Here is a 12,776-nt window from a genome sequence, read left to right on the forward strand (position 1 = left end):
TGGTCGCCGGTACGCAGTTTTGGCCCAGGGTATCCTGCGCCGGCTCTGCGTGCTGTGTCTCCGGGGCGCTGGGAGGGTGCAGTGCGTCCTCTGCCCGCGCTCCGCTCGTGCCGGGCGAATGTGGGAATGGAGCCGAAGGGAGAGGTGCGTGTAGTAAGCACTAGATCTCCCGTGCTTACCCACAGCCCGGTTCAACCTGTGCCTGCACTCTGGACGGTCCGGGCTAGAGTGGTTATCCAGCCTGGGGAAGTGGTGCCAAGGTTGCGCACCAGAGCTCCAGTGCTCCCCCACAGCCCGATCTTTCAGTTGCCTCCTCTTAACCCCAAGCCTCCTGAAGGTCTTCCCAGCCTGGTGGTTCCTGTGGCAGCCCCACGCACCAGGCTGTCTCTCTGTCTCCTCCCTGCAGGTGGTCCTGTCTGTCCGGCGCCGCTGCCGGAGCCTCCCGCCTGTCCGGCGCCTCTGCCGGAGTCTCCCGCCTGTCCGGCGCCTCTGCCGGAGTCTCCCGCCTGTCCGGCGCCTCTGCCGGAGCCTCCCGCCTGTCCGGCGCCTCTGCCGGAGCCTCCCGCCTGTCCGGCGCCTCTGCCGGAGCCTCCCGCCTGTCCGGCGCCTCTGCCGGAGCCTCCCGCCTGTCCGGCGCCTCTGCCGGAGCCTCCCGCCTGTCCGGCGCCTCTGCCGGAGCCCCCCGCCTGTCCGGCGCCGCTGCCGGAGCCCCTCTGCCCAGAGCAGCTGCCCCTCTGTCCCGAGCAGCTGCCTCTCTGTCCCGAGCAGCTGTCTCTCTGTCCCGAGCAGCTGTCTCTCTGTCCCGAGCAGCTGTCCCTCTGTCCCGAGCTGCCCCTCTGTCCAGTGGGGTCATTGAGAGGGGTGGTCATGCTGAGAAAGCCACGGAGGCGGACTAAGACAATGATGAGGTGGGGTCCGCGTCCCGCGCCAGAGCCGCCACCGCGGACAGACGCCCACCCAGACCCTCCCCTATAGGTCAAGGTTTTGCGGCCGGAGTCCGCACCTTTGGGGGGGGGGTACTGTCAGGTTCTGACCTTTATTTCCATTGTTTTGTATTTATTTAGTATGGTCAGGGCGTGAGTTGGGTGGGCAGTCTATGTTTGTTTTTCTATGTTTTGGGGCATTTCTATGTTTTCGGCCTAGTATGGTTCTCAATCAGAGGCAGGTGTCATTAGTTGTCTCTGATTGAGAATCATACTTAGGTAGCCTGGGTTGCACTGTTTGTTTGTGGGTGATTGTCTATGTTAGTGGCTTGTGTCAGCACAGGTCTCATTTTGTAGCTTCACGGTCGAATTTGGTTTATTGTTTTTGTTACTCGTTTGTATAGTGTTCAGTCTTTCTTTATTGAAGATTTTACCATGGACACTTACCACGCCGCATATTGGTCCTCTGATCCTTCTCGCCTCTCCTCTTCAGACGAAGAGGAGGACGACCGTGACACAGGCACTCTTATTTGTTGACTTCTGTAACCGTTAAAGCATTGGTTTTATGCATGTTAACATCAGAAACCTCCTCCCTAAATTTGTTTTACTCACTGCATAAGCACACTCCGCCAACCCTGATGTCCTTGCCGTGTCTGAATCTTGGCAGAGGAAGGCCACCAAAAATTCTAAGATTTCCATTCCCAACTACAGCATTTTCCGTCAAGATAGAACTGCCAAAGGGGGAGGAATCTACTGCAGAGATAGCCTGCAAAGTTCTGTCATACTTTCCAGGTCTATGCCGAAACAGTTCGAGCTTCTAATTAAAAAAATGTATCTCTCCAGAAACAAGTCGCTCACTGTTGCCATCTATTATAGACCCCTCAGCTCCCAACTGTGCCCTGGACACCATATGTGAATTGATTGCCCCCCATCTATCTTCAGAGTTTGTTCTGCTATGTGACCTAAACTGGGATATGCTTAACAACCTGGCCGTCCTAAAATCCAAACTAGATGCCCTCAATCTCACACAAGTTATCAAGGAACCCACCAGGTACAACCCCAAATCCGTAAACATGGGCACCCTCTTAGATATCATTCTGACCAACATGCCCTCCAAATACAACTCTGCTGTTTTCAATCAGGATCTCAGCTATCCCTGCCACATTGCCTGCATCCATTATGGGTCCCCGGTCAAACGATCACCCCTCATCACTTTCAAACGCTTCTTAAAACACTTCTGTGAACAGGCCTTTCTAATCGACCTCCCCAGGTATCCTGGAAGGATATTGACCGCATCCCATCAGAAGACGATGCCTGGTTGTTCTTTAAAAGTAATTTCCTCACGATCTTAAATAAGCATGCCCCTTTCAAAAAAATGTGAACTAAGAACAGATAAGAGCCTTTGGTTCACTCCAGACCTGTCTTCCCTCGACCAGCACAAAAACATCCTGTGGCGTACTGCACTAGCATTGCATAGTCCACAAGATAAGCAACTTTTCAGGGAAGTCAAGAACCAATAAACACAGTCAGTTAGGAAGCAAAGGTTAGCTTTTTTCAAACAGAACATCCTGCAGCTCTAAATCCTAAAGGTTCTGGGACACTGTAAAGTCCTTGGAGAATAAGAGCACCTCCTCCCAAATGCCAACTGCACTGAGGCTAGGAAACACTGTCACCACCGATAAATCCACGATAATCGAGAATTTCAATAAAAAAAATTATACGGCTGGCCATGCTTTCCTCCTGGCAACCCCAACCCCGGGCAACAGCTACACCATCCCCCGCAGCTTCTTGCCCAACCCTCCCCAGCTTCTCCTTCACCCAAATCCAGATAGCAAATGTTCTGAAAGAGCTGTAAAACCTGGACCCATACAAATCAGCTGAGCTAGACAATCTGGACCCTCTCTTTCTAAAATTATCCACCGCCATTGTTTCAACCCTTATTACCAGTCTGTTCAACCTCTCTTTCGTATCGCCCGAGATTCCTAAAGATTGGAAAGCTGCCGCGGTCATCCCCCTCTTTAAAGGGGGTGACACTCTAGACCCAAACTGTTACAGACCTATATCAATCCTGCCCTGCCTTTCCAAAGTCTTCGAAAGCCAAGTTAACAAACAGATCACTGACCATTTCGAATCCCACTGTACCTTCTCTGCTGTGCAATCCGGTTTCTGAGCTGGTCACGGATGCACCTCAGCCACGCTCAAGGTACTAAACGATATCATTACCGCCATCGATAAAAGACAATACAGTGCAGTCACTGTACTGTTATCGGCAGACTCAACAGCCTTGGTTCCTCAAATGACTGCCTCGCCTGGTTCTCCAACTACTTCTCAGATAGAGTTCAGTGTGTTTAACCTGAGGGCCTATTGTCCGAACCTCTGGCGCTCTCTATGGGGCTAACACAAGGATAAATTCTAAGGCCGACCATTTTCTCTGTATATATCAATGATGTTGCTTTTGCTGCGGGTGATTCCTTGATCCACCTCTACACAGACGACACCATTCTGTATACATCTGGCCCTTCTTTGGACAATGTGTTAAAAAGCCTCTAAACAAATACCATACAACACTCCTTCCGTGGCCTCCAACGTGGCCTAAAACTAAATGCATGCTCTTCAACCGATCGCTGCCCGCACCCGCCTGCCTGACCAGCATCACTACTCATATTATTAAGCATCTCCAATCCAAAATTAAAGCTAGAATATGCTTCCTATTTTGCAACAAAGCCTCCTTCACTTGCGCTACCAAACATACACATGTAAACCCTACCAATCCCCGACATCTGCAATGTCGTTTACAAAATAGCTTCCAACACTCAACACCAAATCCCCATTTACCACCCACCACAATGACCTGTATGCTCTCGACGGCTGGTCCTCGCTTCATATTCTTCCCCAGACCCACTGGCTCCAGGTCATCTATTAGTCTATGCTAGGTAAAGCTCCACCTTATCTCAGCTCACTGGTCAACATAACAACACCCACCTAGAGCATGCGCTCCAGCAGGTATATTTCACTCTTCATCTCTATAGCCAAGACCTCCTTTGGCGGTCTTTCTTTCCAGTTCCTTGCTACCAGTGACTGGAACGATTTGCAAAAATCGCTGAAGTTGGAGACTTATATCTTCCTCACTAACTTTAAGCATCAGATATCTGAGCAGCTCACAGATTTATAAATAGCCCATCCAACTACTACCTCTTCCCCATATTGTTTTTTCTCTTTTGCACACAATTTCTACTTGCACATCATCGTCTGCACATCTATCACTCCAGTGTTAATTTGCTAAATTGAAATTACTTCGCAACTATGGCCTATTTATTGCCTTACCTCCTTACTCCATTTGCACACACTATATATCTATTTTTTTATTGTTATTGACTGTACTTTTGTTTATCCCATGTGGAACTCTGTGTTCTTTTTTTGTCGCACTGCTTTGCTTTATTTTGGCCTGGTCGCAGTTGTAAATTAGAATTGTTCCCAACTGGCCTACCTGGTTAAATAAAGGTGAAAAAAAAATGTATAATCAATTATGTTATTTTGTCCTATATTGGCTAGGTCATCAACAGCTATGGTTTCACTTCAACCCAGAATTCAACAAAAATAGACAATACAATAGACCTAGGGTTTGAAGCTCTAGTTGAGTTGAATTATAATGATATTGAATTGTGTTTGGTTGTTAACATGACCAAATATCAACATTTGAAGGAGATTTATCTTCTGCTTGCAGGGTTCTCTATAACGAATGTAGAAGGGACACTGTGGACCTAGTGGACTAGCTGTGCCACTATGTAAAAAACTATATTTGTTATCATATAAGGCCAGGCACTACACCCTAACATGTTTTCTTTGCTCTAGATTGCAGGAAATGGCAGTTTCAGAAGTTGAAAAATGAAAAAATCTCTGAGTCATGGGAAGAACCCTGTGCTTGGATTTTACCATCTCTGCCATTGACTTGGTCTGGCTTTTGTATACAAATTAATAGTTTATATGTTGAATTCACATCTACTGTACATATCAATCAAAAATCTAAGTTAAAAGAATAAGACTAAATAAAATTTAAATAAAAACAATTTCAAGTGCATTTAAAGGTTGATTTTCCTATTTTTTAACTGATATTATTTGTTGAGATGGAGAAGTGAATCCAACATATACAGTGCATTGCGAAAGTATTCGGCCCCCTTGAACTTTGCGACCTTTTGCCACATTTCAGGCTTCAAACATGAAGATATAAAACTGTATTTTTTTGTGAAGAATCAACAACAAGTGGGACACAATCATGAAGTGGAACGACATTTATTGGATATTTCAAACTTTTTTAACAAATCAAAAACTGAAAAATTGGGCGTGCAAAATTATTCAGCCCCTTTACTTTCAGTGCAGCAAACTCTCTCCAGACGTTCAGTGAGGATCTCTGTATGATCCAATGTTGACCTAAATGACTAATGATGATAAATGATAAATACAATCCACCTGTGTGTAATCAAGTCTCCGTATAAATGCACCTGCACTGTGATAGTCTCAGAGGTCCGTTAAAAGCGCAGAGAGCATCATGAAGAACAAGGAACACACCAGGCAGGTCCGAGATACTGTTGTGAAGAAGTTTAAAGCCGGATTTGGATACAAAAAGATTTCCCAAGCTTTAAACATCCCAAGGAGCACTGTGCAAGCGATAATATTGAAATGGAAGGAGTATCAGACCACTGCAAATCTACCAAGACCTGGCCGTCCCTCTAAACTTTCAGCTCATACAAGGAGAAGACTGATCAGAGATGCAGCCAAGAGGCCCATGATCACTCTGGATGAACTGCAGAGATCTACAGCTGAGGTGGGAGACTCTGTCCATAGGACAACAATCAGTCGTATATTGGACATATCTGGCCTTTATGGAAGAGTGGCAAGAAGAAAGCCATTTCTTAAAGATATCCATAAAAAGTGTAGTTTAAAGTTTGCCACAAGCCACCTGGGAGACACACCAAACATGTGGAAGAAGGTGCTCTGGTCAGATGAAACCAAAATTGAACTTTTTGGCAACAATGCAAGACGTTATGTTTGGCGTAAAAGCAACACAGCGCATCACCCTGAACACACCATCCCCACTGTCAAACATGGTGGTGGCAGCATCATGGTTTGGGCCTGCTTTTCTTCAACAGGGAAGGTGGTTAAAATTGATGGGAAGATGGATGGAGCCAAATACAGGACCATTCTGGAAGAAAACCTGATGGAGTCTGCAATAGACCTGAGACTGGGACAGAGATTTGTCTTCCAACAAGACAATGATCCAAAACATAAAGCAAAATCTACAATGGAATGGTTCAAAAATAAACATGTCCAGGTGTTAGAATGGCCAAGTCAAAGTCCAGACCTGAATCCAATCGAGAATCTGTGGAAAGAACTGAAAACTGCTGTTCACAAATGCTCTCCATCCAACCTCACTGAGCTCGAGCTCTTTTGCCAGGAGGAATGGGAAAACATTTCAGTCTCTCGATGTGCAAAACTGATAGAGACATACCCCAAGCGACTTACAGCTGTAATCGCAGCAAAAGGTGGCGCTACAAAGTATTAACTTAAGGGGGCTGAATAATTTTGCACGCCCAATTTTTCAGTTTTTGATTTGTTAAAAAAGTTTGTCGTTCCACTTCATGATTGTGTCCCACTTGTTGTTGATTCTTCACAAAAAAATACAGTTTTATATCTTCATGTTTGAAGCCTGAAATGTGGCAAAAGGTCACAAAGTTCAAGGGGGCCGAATACTTTCGCAATGCACTGTAAATTATTAATTGTGGACAAACTGGAATCAAAGCAAGACTAAGTCAGTGGCACAGATGGAACTATCCAAGCAAAAGATACATCTCCTTAAAATGGTTGCGTTGATAACCAAACACAATTCAATGTCACTTTTGAAGTACAATAAATAGCTTATTAACTTGTCAACAGATTTTTCCATTAGTAATCTCAGAGAACATGTGCACTAAATGACATTTATGGACATGAATGGGTTAAAGGTTCCTTGAGGTACAATGAAAGTGCAGAGCTAAGGGTTTAATTTCTCCCGCATTTTAGCTTGCCTCTTAAGTCCAAACATATTGATCACAATCAGCCTTCACTGAAGCCATCGAACTTTAAGGTTTGTTTTGGTCTCTTCCCCCTTGATGAGTGACAGGCTGCTTTTACAGAGATTGCCTCCATTTGATGAACTACAAAGACTAGCGATTACGTTGTTCCCCAGACCACAGAATGACTCAAATGACTGGCCGATGTCTTTCATTGTATCGACATCGAGGCTATGCTTTGCATTTGATATTAAAAGACTTACTAGAGGCTTGGTGATGTGGTGTTGGTCTATAAATTGGTTGGAGATAACAGGTCTGAGATCTTGGATTTAGTTGTCATGAAACGCCAATTGTCTTAAGAAAAGTTAATTAGAAAAGGGACTATAGCCTTCATCCTGTCGGTATTGATACCTACATATTGATGTTCTTAGCTCACACGAGAGTACCATTCCACCTACTGTAATCATGTCAATTAATGGAGTTCTATTACCATTGACAAAAGTATTGATACATAGAATCAATTAAACTCACATTATAATCAATCAATAAATCAATGATGTGCAGTTCTTGTCACCAATAAAGCAGACACTTTAGTACTATATGCACGTGATGCCTCAGAGTGAAGCAAATATTTACACTATGACCTAATGCTTTTCATGGACAGTTCTGGGCTTTTAAAGGGGAATGGAAACACTTGGCTATAGAACATTAGCTACCTGGAATTGTAAATCACTATATTGACATTGTTGCATCACTGGCAAAATGTCCCAAACATGGCTGAATACAAAAATGTTCTGAAAGACCATGAACTCTGTGTGCATTAATGAGCTAAATCTGCTGCTGTCAAACCATACACACTACCGTTCAAAAGTTTGGGGTCACTTTTTTTTTTTTAAAGAAAAGCACATTTTTGGTCCATTAAAATAACATCAAATTGATCAGAAATACAATGAAGACATTGTTAATGTTGTAAATGTCTATTGTAGCTGGAAAAGGCTGATTTTTGATGGAATATTTCCATAGGCAAACAGAGGCCCTTTATCAGCAACAACTCTCTTGTGTTCCAATGGCACGTTTTGTTAGCTAATCTAAGTTTATCATTTAAACTGCTAATTGATCATTAGAAACCCATTTTGCAACTATGTTAGCACAGCTGAAAACTGTTGTGCTTATTAAAGAAGCCACACAACTGGCAAAACACCAGTCTCAACATCAACAGTGAAGAGGCAACTCCGGGATGCTGGCCTTCTAGGCAGAGTTCCTCTGTCCAGTGTCTGTGTTCATTTCCCCATCTTAATATTTTCTTTTTATTGGCCAGTCTGAGATATGGCTTTTTCTTTGACTGGTGTTTTGCGGGTACTATTTAATGAAGCTGGCAGTTGAGGACTAGTGAGGCGTCTGTTTCTCAAACTAGACACTCTAATGTACTTGTCCTCTTGCTCAGTTGTGCACCGGGGCCACCTACTCTTTTTATTCTGGTTAGAGCCAGTTTGCGCTGTTCTGTGAAGGGAGTAGTACACAGCGTTGTATGAGATCTTCAGTTTCTTGGCAATTTCTCGCATGGAATAGCCTTCATTTCTCAGAACAAGAATAGACTGATGAGTTTCAAAAGAAAGGTATTTGTTTCTGGCCATTTTGAGCCTGTAATCGAACCCACAATAGCTGATGCTCCAGATACTCAATTAGTCTAAAGAAGGACCATTTTATTGCTTCTTTAAATCAGGACAACAGTTTCCATCTGTGCTAACATAATTGCAAAAGGGTTTTCTAATGATCAATTAGCCTTTTAAAATGCTAAACTTGGATTAGCTAACACAACGTGCCATTGGAACACAAGAGTAATGGTTGCTGATAATGGGCCTATGTGGATATTACATTTGAAAAAATCTGCCATTTCCAGCTACAATAGTCATTTATAACATTAACAATGTCTACTCTGTATTTCTGATGAATTTGATGAAAAAAATAAACTATGACAGACAAAATGAGAAGAAAAAATGCAGAAAATCACGTTGTAGGATTTTTAATGCTTAGGTGACCAAATACTTTGTATTTTTTTTAAAATGCTTTGTAGGTGACCAAATACTTATTTTCCACCATAATTTGCAAATAAATTCATAAAACATCCTACAATGTGATTTTCTGGATTTTTTTTCAAATTTTGTCTGTCATAGGTGAAGTGTACCTATGATGAAAATTACAGGCCTCTCTCATCTTTTTAAGTGGGAGAACTTGCACAATTGGTGGCTGACTAAATACTTTTTTGCCCCACTCAATGCTAATTTGGTATAGAGCAGACCTAACATACTCTATTAAATTAATCAAAACAGAAACATTTTAAATATGTCTGGAAATTAATAAGGAAATTCTCAACAGAGAAATATGTCCTCATGTGTGCTACCTATACCCCTCCAATAGAATCCCCATACTTTAATGATGACAGCCACTCCATCATCGAGGGAGAGATCAATAATTTCCAGGCCCAGGGACATGTACTAGTCTGTGGCAACCTAAATGCCAGAACTGGACAAGAACCTGACACCCTCAGCACACAGGGGGGCAAACACCTACCTGGAGGTGACAGCATTCTCTCCCCAATATTCCCTGCTTGACACAACTACAATAAAACAACCACCAAAAACAGGTCAGAACTCCTGCAGCTCTGTGGCACGTGGGTCTGTACCACAGGCGCCTTCTGAGGGGACCGGAACGAAGCAAATGGAATCGCATCAAACACCTGGAAACCATGTGTTTGATGAATTTGTACATAGTAAACTGTAGGCTTAGAGGGGATTCGGTAGGAACTCCTACAGCTCATCTCTTGGCATCAGTATTGCAGACTACTTTATCACCAACCTCAACCCAGAGTCAAACTGCAGACTATTGAGAAATTATACAGATGGAAGGAAAGTAGTGTAGAAACTTACCAAAATTCAATTAGCCAACAACAAATTAAATACCTTTTAGACAACTTCCCAGACAAAACATTTCACTGCAATAGTGAAGTTGTAAACTTGGCAGTAGAAAGCCTAAATAGTATATTTGATCTCTCAGCTTCCATATCAAATCAAAACAATTCAAAACAGACAACCTATGAAAATGAACAACAATGACAAATGGTTTGATGAAGAATGCAAAAAAAGAAGAAAGTAATAGAGGAACCTATCCGATCAAAAACACAGAGATCCAGAAAACCTGAGCCTATGCCTTCAATATGGTGAAACACTAAAACAATACAGAAATACACTACGGAACAAGAAGGAACAGCACGTCAGAATCAGCTCATGTAATTGAAGAATCCATTTAACCGAAACACTTCTGGGAAAATTGGAACACACTAAACACACAACAACACGAAGAGCTATATATCCAAACTAGATATGTATGGATAAATCCCTTCTCAAATTTTTTGGGCCCTATAACAAAGACCAAACAGCAAACACATGATACATGATCAATTACAAATCTTAGAGTCAGCTATTAAAGACTACGAGAACCCACTGGATTCTGAACTACAGGGCGAAATACAAACCTTCCAATCCAAAAAGGCCTGTAAATGAATATATAAAATATACAGACCACAAATTCCAATTGGCGATACTTAAACTTTTTAATTTCATCCTTAGCTCTGATATTTTCCCTAATATTTGGAACCAAGGTCTGATCACCCCAATCTGCAAAAGTGGAGACAAATTCGACCCCAATAACTACCATGGGATATGTGTGAACAGTAACCTTGGGAAAATCCTCTGCATTATCATTAACAGCAGACTCCTACATTTCCTCAGTGAAAAAAATGTCCTGAGCAAATGTTAAATTGGCTTAACAAATGACCATACGACAGACCATGCATTCACACTGCACACCCTTATTGACAAACAAAACAAAGTAAGTCTTCATTGCTTTGTTGATTTCAAACGAATTTGGCGTGAGGATCTGCTATATAAATTGATGGACAGCAGTGTTGGGGGAAAACATACAACATTGTAAAATCCATATACACAAACAACAAGTCTGGGGTAAAAATGTGCAAAAAACACAGATTTCTTTCCTCAGGGCTGGGGGGTGAGACAGGGATGCAGCTTGAGCCCCACCCTCTTCAACATAATGTATATGCCAGGCCTGGGCAACTCTAGTCCTCGGGGGCCTGACTGGTGTCAGCTAACACCCCTGACTCCAATAATCAACTAATCATGATCTTCAGTTAAAAATGCAATTAGTTTAAATCTGTTTGCTAGTGATGGTGGAAAAGTGTGACACCAATCAGGACCCCGAGGACTGGAATTTCCCAGGCCTGGTATATACCAATGAATTGGCAAGGGCACTAGAACAGTCTACATCACCTGGACTCGCCCTAATAGACTCTGAAGTCAAATGTTTACTGTTTGCTCATGATCTGGTGCCTCTATCCCCAACCAAGGAGGGCCTACAGCAGCACCTAAAACAGATTCTGACAGTTCATCTCAGTAAGAAAAATATAATGGTGTTCCAAAAAAGGTCCAGTTGCCAGGACCATGAATACAAATCCCACCGAGACACTGTTTTTCATTTGATTTATTTCACCTTTATTTAAGCAGGTTGGCCAGTTGAGAACAAGTTGCCATTTACAACTGCGACCTGGACAAGGTAAAGCAAAGCTGTACGACAAAAACAACCGCACAGAGTTACACATGGGATAAACAAACGTACAGTCAATAACACAATTGAAAAATCTATATACAGTGTGTGCAAATGTAACACACACACAAAAACACACAAAAAACTATTCCTACTTTGGCCAAAGCATCAGCACCACAGGTAACTTCAACAAAGCTGTGAAAGATCTGATAGACAAGGCAAGAAGGGCCTTCTACACCATCAAAAGGATCATACAATTTGACATCCCAATTAGGATCTGGGTTAAAATACTTGAATCATCTATAGAACCCATTGCCCTTCATGGTTGTGACATCTGGGGTTCACTCACCAACCAAGAATTCAGAAATGGATTGAGATCCTGCATTCAGAATTCTGCAAAAACACCAAATAATGCATGCAGAGCCGAATTAGGATGATTCCCACTAATTATCAAAATCCAGAAAAGAGCAATTACATTTTTCAACAACCTCAAAATAAGTGATTATCAAACCTTCCAAAATAAGCCCTCACCTACAGAGAGATGAACCTGGAGAAGCGTCCCCTCTGCTAGCTGGTACAGGAACTCCACTCACAAACAGATCGCACAGAGCACCAGGACCGCAACACAAATAGACCCAACCATGAGAAAACCAAAAGATAATTACTTGACACATGAGAAAACCAAAAGATAATTACTTGACACTTTGGAAAGAATCAACAGACAAACTATAATGTTATTTGGCCCTAAACAGAGAGTACAGAGTAGCAGAATAACTGACCACTGTGACTGACTCAGAATTAAGGGAAGCTTTGACTATGTAAAGACTCAGTGACCTTGCTATTGAGAGAGTCCGGTATTGGCAGACCTGGTTTTTAAAATCATGGCTATTTTTAATTGTTTTTTTTAAAACCTTTTTTGTGAAGGTAATATATTAGAAATCAAAACGAGATGGAAACCGAGCTGCACTTCCTAACCCCCTGCCAACTGTATGACCATATCAGAGACATATATTTATCTCAGATTACACAGACCCATAAGGAATTTGAAAACAAATCCAATTTTGATAATCTCCCATATCTATTAAGTGGAATACCACATTGTGCCACAACAGCAGCAAGATTTGTGACCTGTTGCCTCAAGAAAAGGGCAACCAGTGGAGCACAAACACCACTGTAAATACAACCTATA

Source organism: Oncorhynchus mykiss, chromosome 22, assembly GCF_013265735.2.
Source record: "Oncorhynchus mykiss isolate Arlee chromosome 22, USDA_OmykA_1.1, whole genome shotgun sequence".
NCBI lineage: Eukaryota > Metazoa > Chordata > Actinopteri > Salmoniformes > Salmonidae > Oncorhynchus > Oncorhynchus mykiss.